This window comes from Phyllobates terribilis, unplaced genomic scaffold, assembly GCF_046119375.1.
Source record: "Phyllobates terribilis strain yellow unplaced genomic scaffold, ASM4611937v1 Scaffold_7__3_contigs__length_470593459, whole genome shotgun sequence".
Classification (NCBI taxonomy): Eukaryota; Metazoa; Chordata; class Amphibia; order Anura; family Dendrobatidae; genus Phyllobates; species Phyllobates terribilis.
In genome coordinates, this window is record NW_027362767.1 from 260864345 (window position 1) to 260877086 (window position 12742).

Here is a 12742-nt window from a genome sequence, read left to right on the forward strand (position 1 = left end):
TCTATGCTATATATTTCCATAGCTCCTGCATGTTAGCTGTCATGATTAAGGGCTAGTGTAGCTCGAAAGGCATCGACCGTTGTACTATTTGCCACGGGTGTATCAGGTTTGACAGACAGTCATTCTGGATCCAGCTGTAGAAGGTCGCTGCGCTTGGCTTTGCAGATACCTTCTTGATCTTTTCATCATCCTTCTCTCGCTAGGACCCAGCGGTGATCTCCACCTTCAGCTGCTAATTAACACACCCATTCTTGACCTTTAAAAACCCTCAGTGTGTCCAGAGAGTCGCCAGTGATGGAAGTATTTTTCCTCTGTTCAGGCTTGGAGTTACTAGCAGTCGGATATTTTCTTCTTAAAGTTCCTTTGTGATTGTAGGCGTGATCACTCTGGTGTCTTCTCAAAACTAAGTGTATCCCCTTGTCAGTTTTCCTTGTTTGTCTCTAGTTGCAGTGGGGCTGACTAGTGCTCACCCCTCACCCTCCTTACTTAGGGCCTAGCTCTAGGGTCAGTTAGGGAGTATGTATCCTGCTCAGCGATAGGTGAGGAACCTATTTAGGGATGATAGGGGAGTCAGGGTGTTGTTTAGATCTACCTAGGGGTCACCACTTTCCCTTTCCCTAGTTGCTGGACTTCCCCCCTTTTCCCATCATCGTATGCTGGGTCCTTCCCATATCTAGCATGACACTATCATGTTTTTTAAATTTTACTTTATCATGTTATAATCTACAAATAAATGTGATGTTTTAATGACTTTTGCGGTTGCTGGATTTTCCTTTTTTTTCCCCACGGTTCACTTGCTCAGGAAACCAGCCTGACACCGTGCACTGTTACCTCATTCCAGGAATTTCTCAACCTGGTGAGCTGATGTTTGCTTCATTGTGTTTTTCTAGGCAGCAGAAAGACCAGTGGTAACCCTGAAGGAGCTGTAGAGTTTCCAAGCAGAGACTGGAGTATCTGTCCATTTGAGCACAATAAGCCATACACTTCATAGTGGAGGAAAAAGCCTTTACTTACGCACAAAAATTGTAAGGCTTGTTTTGCCGAAAACAATGTGGGAGACTCCCCAAATGTATGGAGGGACGTGCTGTGGTCAGATGAGATTAAAATTGAACTTTTTGGCCACCAAGTTAAACACAAAACCAACACAGCTCATCACCGCAAGAACACCATCCCCACAGTGAAATATGGTGGTGGCAGCATCATGCTGTGGTGATGTTTTTCGGCAGCAGAAGGAAAATGATCCGAGTCAAGGGGAAGATGGATGGTGCGAAATACCGGGATATTCTTGAGCAAAACCTATTTCAGTTAGTCAGTGATTTGAGACTGGGAAGGAGGTTCACCTTCCAACAAGACAATGACCCAAAGCATACTGCTAAAGCAATACTCAACTGGTTTAAGGGGAAACGTGTAAATGTTTTGAAGTGGCCTAGTCAAAGTCCAGACCTTAATCCAATTGAGAATCTGTGGTCAGACTTGAAGATTGCTATTCACCAAAGGAAACCATCTAACTTGAAGGAGCTGGAGCAGTTTTGCCTTGAGGAATAGGCAAAAATCCCAGTGGCAAGATGTATAAACCTCAGAGACTTATCCAAAGCGACTTGCAGCTGTAATTGCCGCAAAAGAGGCTCTACATAGTATTGACTTTAGGGGGGTGAATAGTTATGAACACTGAAGTTCAGTTATTTTGCCCTATTTGTTGTTTGCTTCACAATAAAAAGAAAACCAAATGTTCACAGTTGTAGGTATGTTCTTTACATGAAGTGATGCAAACCCTCAAAAAAACAAGGAAATTCCAGGTTGTGAGGTAGCAAAACACAAAAAAAGCCAAAGGGGAAAATACTTTCGCAAGTCACTGTACGCCAATGTGAGAGAGCCCTTAGGCTGTTTTACATCTGATAATCTGGTATTGGTCTGGATCATTAGAAAGCTGCTGTCAATCCAAATCACTCCGAGTGGAACTGCCCAGCCAACAAAATTGCTGGGCGCATTCTTTGTTACTGATCTCGTTTGCTATGCCCCTGCCAGGAGGGTCTCAAACAATCTCATCTTCATTCTGCAGGAGCGTACTGCTCCTCTACCTCCCGGCTTCCTGCTTGCTGAGAGTGGTGCTCCCTGCATGATTGACAGTTTGGACCGACAGACAGCAGCATCATTGCAATGCTGGCCTGAACTGCGTGACCCCAATGCAGAGGAACGTTGGAGGTCTGAAACTGGCCGAATCAGGAGCTAACAATGCACTCCATTGATCTTATCAGATTCACAGTAGCATTTACAAGCTCTATAGAAAAGAGCTTGTAAGCACCGTGCATATTCGGACACCTCTGATAGACTGCAGAGGTGGCCGCTAACTTCTCTCTGTTATTAAAAATCCTCACCATTTTCAAGAACAAGTAAATTGCATGGTTGCTAGGTTTTACAAGCACTTTGCTATTTTACCCATTAATGAACATGAGAGTAACCCTTTAATCCACTGGTGCACTTCCGCCTTCCCATATTATACAGTTAAAAGATGCTGTCCCATATTAATTCCTGTGTCCATAGATTTCTGTTATATACTTCTTATAGTGCCCCCTTCCCACACTTAGAACAATCATACAGGTTTCTTTAAAAAAGAAAAATGTTCCTGGCTTTAGATAATTGCTGATCCATACTTGTTATGGCGCCCCCTGATGTTCTCTTGGTTCCTTCCCACCTAATGCGCCCAGTGCTGGAGAGTAGAAGCCAATTTACTGACTGGCTTCACAATGCTAGGAATCTAGGAGGGAATGAAAAGAACACCAGAGGGCACCATAACAAATAAGAAACAGCAATTATGGAGGCCAGGAGAGCACTGCCATATTACAGGACATGGGCACCTTCGAGGGCATTTATTTATTTTTTACTTAAATGCATGTATTTTTATTGAAATACAATTACAAAATTATTTTTAACCTAAAATAAACTAAGAAAATAAAATTACCCTCGAAGGTATCATGTTCTTTAAGAACCTCCTGGCAGGTGTGTAGCAAAGGTAGGGCTGGCAAGGAAAGCGCTTTGCATGTTGCCTACCTGGAGATGGCACCAACAAGCCAGTGTGCCTCGGCTAGGGTATTCAGATACAGGACTATGGCAGCAAACTGAAGCTTTGCCCCGAGGGCAGGAATACCTAGTTATGAATGATTTTGTCCCAAGATTGTTTTCAGGGACATGTTGACTGCCTGGAGAAGAAGGGTGGTCCTGCACCTCCCTCACCCACTGACCCCATGGCCCACCTCTCTACCAGCCCCTATGAGGTGCGCTTAGATACAGGACTAGGTTTATCAGCATTGAGGGGTATGAGACTATCCCTCTAACATCACCGCTGTGTATGTATCAGCAGACATTTATGGTTATAGTTTTGCTCACAGTTCCTGTCCAGCATGGCCGATAACAGAAAACCATAGATTGCTTCCCTCCCCCTGGGGCAGCGTCCGGTTTAGGTCCCGTTGCAGCACGTCTATTTGCTAATTTGTGATTTCTGTTCCATGTCTGCTGTTGGCACTTGTACAGGGTTCTCATACTGGAGTAATCTGCACTTTCTTGGCTAGAACAGAGTATAGGAGGAGCATGGATAGACCTTAAAAAATCATGGGAGAAAACACTCCACCCAGAAAGCAAAATCCGACACAAGCTCTACCCTGCAGTGACACCACAGAGATCAGCGAGTGGAGGGTCCGTCAGCCCAGCAAAGTAAGACTCAACCTCTCTGTCTATCTGCCTCTATTATGTCCTTTGGGAACTGACCACACAGCAATTCCCCAGTAATTCTGTAACAGGAATTGCTCCCGGGATAAGCTGAAGCGCCCCATAATGCCCACAGCCACATATCATTTTTCTATGGCAGCCTGTAGCCTGGCAGGCACCAACTGTCATACCAGTCACTGACTCTGCTATACTTAGAGGGGATCCTCCACTTTTGTTAGAAGGGTCCCATGACTATAAGATGATCATATATCGATCAGCAGCAATCCATGGTGGTTACAAGAGCTCAGTTCCTCTGCAGCGGCACCACAGGTGAAATCATGCCCTATATGATGTCAAATCAATGGATTGTTTGTGTAATGTATGGACATGGCGGGTCATCCAGAACGAGAGACACTCTTCTCTCTATTTTGATTAATCGACAAAGATCCTGAATACTTCATATTATCTGCAGGATTCAGGGAAGCTTTGTAGGTGTATGCATGCCTCCCACGGGGCCGGCGAGGCACTTTCAGTGTTGGGGGGAGGTGGTGGGGAGTCTTCTAGACAGGAAGGTTGGTCACTTTGAATTGAGTTACAGTTGAATATAATGGTGGACCAGTTGCTCCCCGCTCCACCATTGACCTGTGTTATGTAGCATCATATGGGAGCATAATACTGTGTGTGGGCCCCATATAGGGACATAATACTATGGGGGCATCATACTATGTGTAGGCATCATATGGAGACATAATACTATGGGGACATCATATTAAGTGTCGGTATCATATGGGGTATAATACTTTGAGACCACCATATGGGGGCATAGTCCTGTGAGTGTGCATCATACTATGTGTGGTCATCATATGGAGACATAATACTATGGGGCAGGGCCGGCTCCAGGTTTTTGTGGGCCCTGGGCGGAGAGTCTCAGTGGGCCCCTTTAACACATACCACGATTCATGATGCACAAATACCGCAGAGAAATATATATATAGTACAATGCCAAAGATTTCACTTCTTACATTACATGAGTGATATCTATTGTAAATTCTACAATAGCTCAGAAACCGGCAAATCGCTCCAAACAGTATACTGGCCCCATATAATGCTCCATACAGGATATTGGCCCCATATAACGCTCCATGCAGGCTGTTCCCCCCACATAATGCCTCATGCAGGCTGTTCCCCCCACATAATGCCTCACGCAGGCTGTTCCCCCCACATAATGCCCCATGTAGGATGTCACCCCTCCTTATAATGCCCCATGCAGGATGTCACCCCCCCCCCTTATAATGCCCCATGCAGGATGTCACACCCCCCCACTCCCTTATAATGCCCCATGCAGGATGTCACACCCCCCCACTCCCTTATAATGCCCCATGCAGGATGTCACACCCCCCTCCCTTATAATGCCCCATGCAGGATGTCACACCCCCCTCCCTTATAATGCCCCATACAGGATGTCACCCCCCTCCCTTATAATGCCCCATGCAGGATGTCACCCCCCCTCACTTATAATGCCCCATACAGGATGTCACCCCCCCCCCCTTATAATGCTCCATGCAGGATGTTACCCCCCCTCCCTTATAATGTCCCATCCAGGATGTCACACACACCCCCTCGCTTATAATGCCCCATGCCTCCATACAATAAAAAAAAAATAAAAAAAAATCAAATACTCACCTCACTTCTCCTCACCTGCTGCCGATGCTCCTCACGCGCGCCGGCGTCTTCCCACTCTGCGCTGTGACGGCTTAGGGGAGGGCGCGGTGTAAAGACGTCACCGCGCCCTCTGACCTGAGACGTCACTGTGCGGCAGCCGTCGAAGAGACAGGACCTGCTGCGGAGGCACGGGGAGGGGTAAGTATTGTGCCGGGACCCAGAGCAAGCGGGGGGAAGAGAGCGCTGGCACCGCTGTCCTCCTCTCATGGGTCCAATAGCGCAGTGGGGTGCACGACAGCGAGTGGGCCCCCCCGCCTGCTCAGGGTCCCGGCACTTGCCTGGGTGCTGACGCCGGCCCTGCTATGGGGGCATCATATGGAGACGTAATACTATGGGACAATCATAATGTTTGAGGGCACGATATGGGGGCATAATACTATGAGGGACCATTATATGGGGTGTGGTAGAATCGCTCACTCAGCTGCACATGGAGGTAGACACAGGTATGCTGTCTCTTTAAATCTCTTGTTGGTTTATTAGAATGTGGCACAAACCAACATGGAGTTCATAAAATAAACACAGCCCACTGGGCAAAAACGGGAAAACAAACAAAAACAAAGTGGTCAGGCACAATACAGTCCTTGTGATAGCAGGTATCCGTCTGCTCAGAGTTTAGATTAATGGATGAAGAATGGAGCTGATAGATTCGCGCTCCACCGATTAAAACGAAGACAGGTATAGCAGTATGGATAACTGTACGTTATTGTAACAATAAGCTAATAGACAACCCGTTTCATGGACATACCCGTCCGCTTCCTCAGGTCATAGCTGGTGAATGACCTCTCACCCTTCAAAATGGTCATTCACAAAACCACTCCCTTTTAAAATGGCGGTTTAACCCCTCTCGGCAAATAACATGCTGGAGCAAACTTCATTGTTTCAATCCATAGAATCTAGTAGCCTCCGTGAAACATATCTTCTCTTTATCACTTTACCAGTGACTTTGTCACATATAAGTGTGTCCAAGCTGGGGGTTTTGGCATCATTACTCTCTAAGCAGGGAAGTCAGGACAGGGCATCTGCATTGCTATGTAGTTTCCCTGGCCTTTGCTCCACATGAAAAGTCCTGGAGTGCAAGAAACCACCTAGTCACACAGGCATTCTTCCCCTTCCTTTCCCTCAACCATCTCAAGGGTGCATGATCTGATACTAGCCTGAACTTTTGACCTAACAGATAGTATCTCAGGGTGTCAACTGCCCACTTGACGGCCAAGCACTCTTTTTCTATGATGGCGTAGTTATTCTCATAGGCAGAGAGTTCCCTGCTTAGATACAGGATGGGATATTCCTCCCCGTTCACTTCTTGGGACAACACGGCTCCTAAACCCGACCTCCGAGGCGTCCGTCTGGACCACAAACTCCTTATTGTAGTCAGGACCAATCAAGACCGGCTGCTTACACAGGGCAAGTTAATTCCTGGAACGCACCCTCCGCTTCAGGCGACCATTTGGCCATCGTCGTCTTCGTCCCTTTAAGCAGGTAGGTCAGGGGTGCGGCTATCATGGCAAAATTCGGGATAAATCACCAATAGTATCCTACAATTCCCAGAAATGCCCGAACCTGTTTCTTAGAGTATGGTTGCAGACAATTTTGGATTGCTTCTACCTTATTCACTTGCGGCTTGATTTTGCCTCTTCTGACGATGTAGCCCAAGTATTTCGTCTCTTCTTTTCCCATGGCACACTTCTTTGAGTTTATTGTAAACCCAGCCTTCCTCAGTGCATCAAGTACCGCCTGGACCTTCGGCAGGTGATTTCCCGAATCCGGGCTGAAGATCACAATATCATCCAATTAAGCTGTGGCATACTTTTTGTGCGAGGCTAGGATCCGGTCCATGGCCCTCTGGAAGGTAGCTGGGGCTCCCTGCAGACCAAACGGCATCCTTGTGTGCTGAAATTCGTCAGGAGTACAGAAAGCCATCTTCTCCTTGGCACTCGTTAGGTCCAGGGTGGTGATATATATGGCAGCATCGAGTCGAACTTTGACACTTCATTCAGCTTCCTGTAGTCATTACAGAACAGCCATTGTCCATCCAGCTTCGACACCAAGACAATGGGGCTGGACCAACCGCTCTTTGACTCCTCGATGACGCCCAGGCTCAACATTCTCCTCACCTCTTTGGAGATCACCTTGCGGCAGGCTTCAGGAAACTGATACGGCCTTTGATTCACACTCACATGCGGCTCCGTCAAGATTTCATGCTCGACCACCTGCGTACAACCTGGCAGCTCTGAAAACAGGTCCCGATTCTGCTGAAGCAGCTTTCGGCACCGTTGCTTCTGGGCCAGTGACAGTGTCTCTGCCACTGTGACATACTTGACTCGGGCTTCAGGATGGGCCCCCAGGCACGTAGCTTCCACTGGTTGGTTCCCTGTCTTACCAAGGTTTGAGAAGGTTAATGTGGTACATCTGATACGGCTTTCTCCTTTCTGGTTGGTGGACCTTGGGGGTGTTACCTCGGCTTCCCAGGTCTCTTTCTCAATGTCCAATAGTCCCCTAGGGTGGCGTCCATAAAGCAACTCGAAGGGAGAGAACCCCATAGAGGCCTGGGGAACTTCCCTAAGAGAGAATAGTAGGTACGGTAGTAGGCAGTCCCAGTCTCTGCCATCCTTCTCCACGACCTTCTTAAGCATAAATTTCAGGGTCTTGTTTAATCAACGTCCTGAGTTGGGTAATCTGCAGAGCCTTACACAACTCCCTCATCACTTTCGACATGAATGGAGTTCCTTGGTCCCTCAGGATATCCTTTGGCAGGCCTGTTCGGGAGAAAATATAGACTAATTCACGTGTTATACTCCAGGAGGAGTTTCTCAGTGGTACCGCCTCCACGTACCATGTTGCGTAGTCCAGAACCACTAGGATGTATTGGTGACCCCAGGCGGACTTAACTAAGTACCCTAAAAGGTCCATAGCAATTCGGTCAAACAGAACCTCTATAATGAGTGACGGAACCAGGGGACTACGGAAATGGGACACGGAAGCAGTTAACTGACACGTAGGACAGGACCAACAATAATTAACACCCTCTCAGAGACACCCAGGCCAGTAAAACCTTTGAGAGACACACTCTTGGGTTTTGTCTATGCCCAGATGCCCCCCCCCCCAAGACATGAGAATGGGCTAGGTCTAGTACCCTACTTCTATAGGGTCCTGGTACCAACAGCTGCTCTAACACTTCCCCTCTCTGTTTAGTGACCCGATATAGAAAATCCTCATTAACTGAAAAATAAGGAAACCTGGTGTCAGCCCCTGGCTCTTGGACAACCCCATTTATCACAGTCACATTGTCAAATGCCCCTTTTAACGTAAGGTCCTCCATTTGAGCATTCCCTAAATTCCCCCACGAAACTCCCAATTCCGGAATCTCATCCTTGTGGGTCACTGTCTCGTCCTCATCAAGGACACAAGGAAAACTCTTTCGCCTCTGACCGCAATGGGGATTCTTCATAAACGAACCGGCTCCTATCTGAGTTAGTGGGTACCCCTGCCTTTCCCCACAATTCCCAGAACAGTCTGAAGTCCCGTCTGATTATAACTGGGTGTAACAAGTGTCTAACTACCCTGACCTCATGGGACTCAGTACCACGGTTTGTTTTTATAGTCACTTGGGTGACACGGTAGTCCTTGGCGTCCCCGTGGATACAGCAGACACCCACGTGTTTCCCAGGGATCAACTGGTGGGGGAGTGTGGCCCTTTCCAGAGTCACCAAACTTCCTGAGTCCAAAAGTCCCGACACCAGTACCCCATTTATGATAACGGGACAGGACTGTGGCCCCTCACCAGGCTGATAGTCCACACTGCATGGTACGAACAATGCCTTTCCAATGCTGCAGTCCATCTGCTCGGAGGACATAGGACAACGGACAGCTATGTGCCCAGGACCGTGACATCTCCAGCAGATCATGCCTTTCATAGCGGCCTTTGGCAACCCCTCAGCCACCCCTTGGGACCTTGGACCCCCTCGTTGTGGCTCTACCACCCCTCTTTTGGGACTGTCTCCCTCTGAGTTCCCCAGTATGGGGATGCAGCACCACCTGACCACTTGGTATCTTTCTACGAGGCCGACCAGGTCATCCGCATTCCGGGGGTCTCCCTGGGCAACCCAGGTCTATACTAGTCTAGGTAGGGGAGTGTACAAATCTATCCATGACAACCCGCCCGACCATCTGGACTGGAGTAGAGGACTCCGGCTGCATCCACTTTTAAACAAGATGCAGAAGGTCGAACATTTGGGAGTGAGGGGGTTTATTACCATAATATGCACAGTGGTGAACCCTTTGGGCTCTGACTGACATAGTCACTGCAGCACGTTTAAGTTAAGTTTAACATACTCCTGGGTGTCATGGAGATATTAAGGAAAATATTAAGGATTTCTCTCTTCCCCTGAAACCCCTCATCATCCCCCTCCCCTATACCATTTGTCAAAGGACCAAGAGCTGACACCTGGACCATCTGCTACTATGAAAATTAGCCCACACAGCAGAAGGGGCTTGTAAACAAATGCTAGCATAAAGAAAGGTGCTACAAAATGCGAGTGTGCTTTCCCCTAACACTGACCTGTGACAATTTACATCTAGCTGAGGAAACTTTATTGCCAGGATGTCAAAGGGAATTTAACAGAGGTCTGGCAGCCGGGCCGGAGCCGACCCAAAATATGGAATATTGGAAGTTCCATAATTCCGATAATAATGGGGCCCATATTTTTAGTGACAGGGCTAGCTAAGGAACAATGTGGATATTTTCCCGTCGCTGTAAGCCCCTCCGGGGGGCTGTGGCGCAAAAATGACAAAATAGCAGACTGCAACCATGTCATATGTGGTCTCTAAAGGAAGGTAGATTCATAACGGAAAAAATGGTATTACTTCCGGGCTTCTGCGATCAACCAACAATGAGTTATCGCAAAAGCCAGATATTTTAATAAAAATGTGAAGACTGGAGCCTAGCCCATGTGATGTCAGCACAGGGGGTGTGTGGGCAGGCATAAAAGAATCCACGGAGGATGGATCAGTACAGTACAGACCAAAAGTTTGGACACACCTTCTCATTTAAAGATTTTTCTGTATTTTCATGACTATGAAAATTGAACATTCACACTGAAGGCATCAAAACTATGAATTAACATATGTGGAATTATATACTTAACAAAAATGTGTGAAACAACTGAAAAATATGTCTTATATTCTAGGTTCTTCAAAGTAGCCACCTTTTGCTTTGATGACTGCTTTGCACACTCTTGGCATTCTCTTGATGAGCTTCAAGAGGTAGTCACCGGAAATGGTCTTCCAACAATCTTGAAGGAGTTCCCAGAGATGCTTAGCACTTGTTGGCCCTTTTGCCTTCACTCTGCGGTCCAGCTCACCCCAAACCATCTCGATTGGGTTCAGGTCTGGTGACTGTGGAGGCCAGGTCATCTGGCGTAGCACCCCATCACTCTCCTTCTTGGTAAAATAGCCCTTACACAGCCTGGAGGTGTGTTTGGGGTCATTGTCCTGTTGAAAAATAAATGATGGTACAACTAAACGCAAACCGGATTTAATAGCATGCCGCTGCAAGATGCTGTTGTAGCCATGCTGGTTCAGTATGCCTTCAATTTTGAATAAATCCCCAACAGTGTCACCAGCAAAGCACCCCCACACCATCACACCTCCTCCTCCATGCTTCACGGTGGGAACCAGGCATGTAGAGTCCATCCGTTCACCTTTTCTGCGTCGCACAAAGACACGGTGGTTGGAACCAAAGATCTCAAATTTGGACTCATCAGACCAAAGCACAGATTTCCACTGGTCTAATGTCCATTCTTTGTGTTCTTTAACCCAAACAAGTCTCTTCTGCTTGTTGCCTGTCCTTAGCAGTGGTTTCCTGGCAGCTATTTTACCATGAAGGCCTGTTGCACAAAGTCTCCTCTTAACAGTTGTTGTAGAGATGTGTCTGCTGTTAGAACTCTGTGTGGCATTCACCTGGTCTCTACTCTGAGCTGCTGTTAACCTGCGATTTCTGAGGCTGGTGACTCGGATAACCTTATCCTCAGAAGCAGAGGTGACTCTTGGTCTTCCTTTCCTGGGGCGGTCCTCATGTGAGCCAGTTTCTTTGTAGCACTTGATGGTTTTTGCAACTGCACTTGTGGACACATTCAAAGTTTTCCAAATTTTTCGGACTGACTGACCTTCATTTCTTAAAGTAATGATGGCCACTATGTTTTCTTTACTTAGCTGCTTTTTTCTTGCCATAATACAAATTCTAACAGTCTATTCATTAGGACTATCAGCTGTGTATCCACCAGACTTCTGCACAACACAACTGATGGTCCCAACCCCATTTATAAGGCAAGAAATCCCACTTATTAAACCTGACAGGGAAGAACCTAGAATATAAGACATATTTTCAGTTGTTTCACACTTTTTTGTTAAGTATATAATTCCACATGTGTTAATTCATAGTTTTGATGCCTTCAGTGTGAATGTACAATTTTCAAAGTCATGAAAATACAGAAAAATCTTTAAATGAGAAGGTGCGTCCAAACTTTTGGTCTGTACTGTATATATTTATTATAGCAAAGGGTCGCGTTCGAGAACGATCAAATCTGGAGTGCCTTCCCTCCACCTATACTGAGTCGTCCCTGTGAACTGTATAGTAAGTTTCCTCTTTAAACCTGTTTATTTTGTGTAACTGCATATGTATTGTCTCCTTTTGTAAAATCTTTGTATATTTTTCCTAAGCACTGCCTCCCTTTTGGATTAAATATAAAATTTAATAGTCCTGTTTCTTTTGCTGTTTAATCATTCCCTCTCCCGAAGTCATATACGCTACCCTACCAGAACGCAGGCGTCCGAACCGGCCTGTGTTATATTTCAAAGTGGGTCAGTGGTGGCAGCAAATAATAACAATTGGGCTATCATGAAGCAGGCAGTAACTGTACGGGGGCGTATACACATATTCCATGAGTAGGAATCCGGAGGTGTGACGCCATACGCTTTCTGCTCACTTGCCGATAGCTACATAGGGAGTAGTCAGGATCGTGTGCTTGCGAATCCCTGACGAAATCCTTCAGAGTGACGGCACAGTGAGATATTGTGTGATCTCCCCGGTGTCGCCCCTGTGAAACCCTGACACTGCACATCTTGCAAGGCCAGGTTATAATAAGCCTTCTGGGGCTCACCAGTCAGAAAGGGGGTTAGCACCTCCGACCACTGCTCCAGCGGTAGATTCTCCTGCTCTACCACCCTCTCAAACATAGCCAAAAATGCCTCCACATCATTACTTGGGGTAATTTTTTGCATGGCTCGTCTTACCACTTTCCGGACGTATGAGTCATCACCT

General features: G+C 46.9%; 1 protein-coding gene across 2 annotated transcripts in view; it reads left to right on the top strand.

Annotated features, from left to right (window-relative positions):
* Positions 1-3541: 3541 nt before the first annotated feature.
* Positions 3542-12742, top strand: part of LOC141154498 (multidrug and toxin extrusion protein 1-like) — an 87500-nt gene continuing 78299 nt past the window's right edge. Inside the window, exon 1 of one of the 2 annotated variants that reach the window (XM_073640526.1) lies at positions 3542-3708. The gene's annotated coding sequence lies outside the window, so the exon portion shown is untranslated. The remainder of the gene's footprint in view (positions 3709-12742) is intronic. The other variant, XM_073640524.1, reaches the window with a different exon arrangement.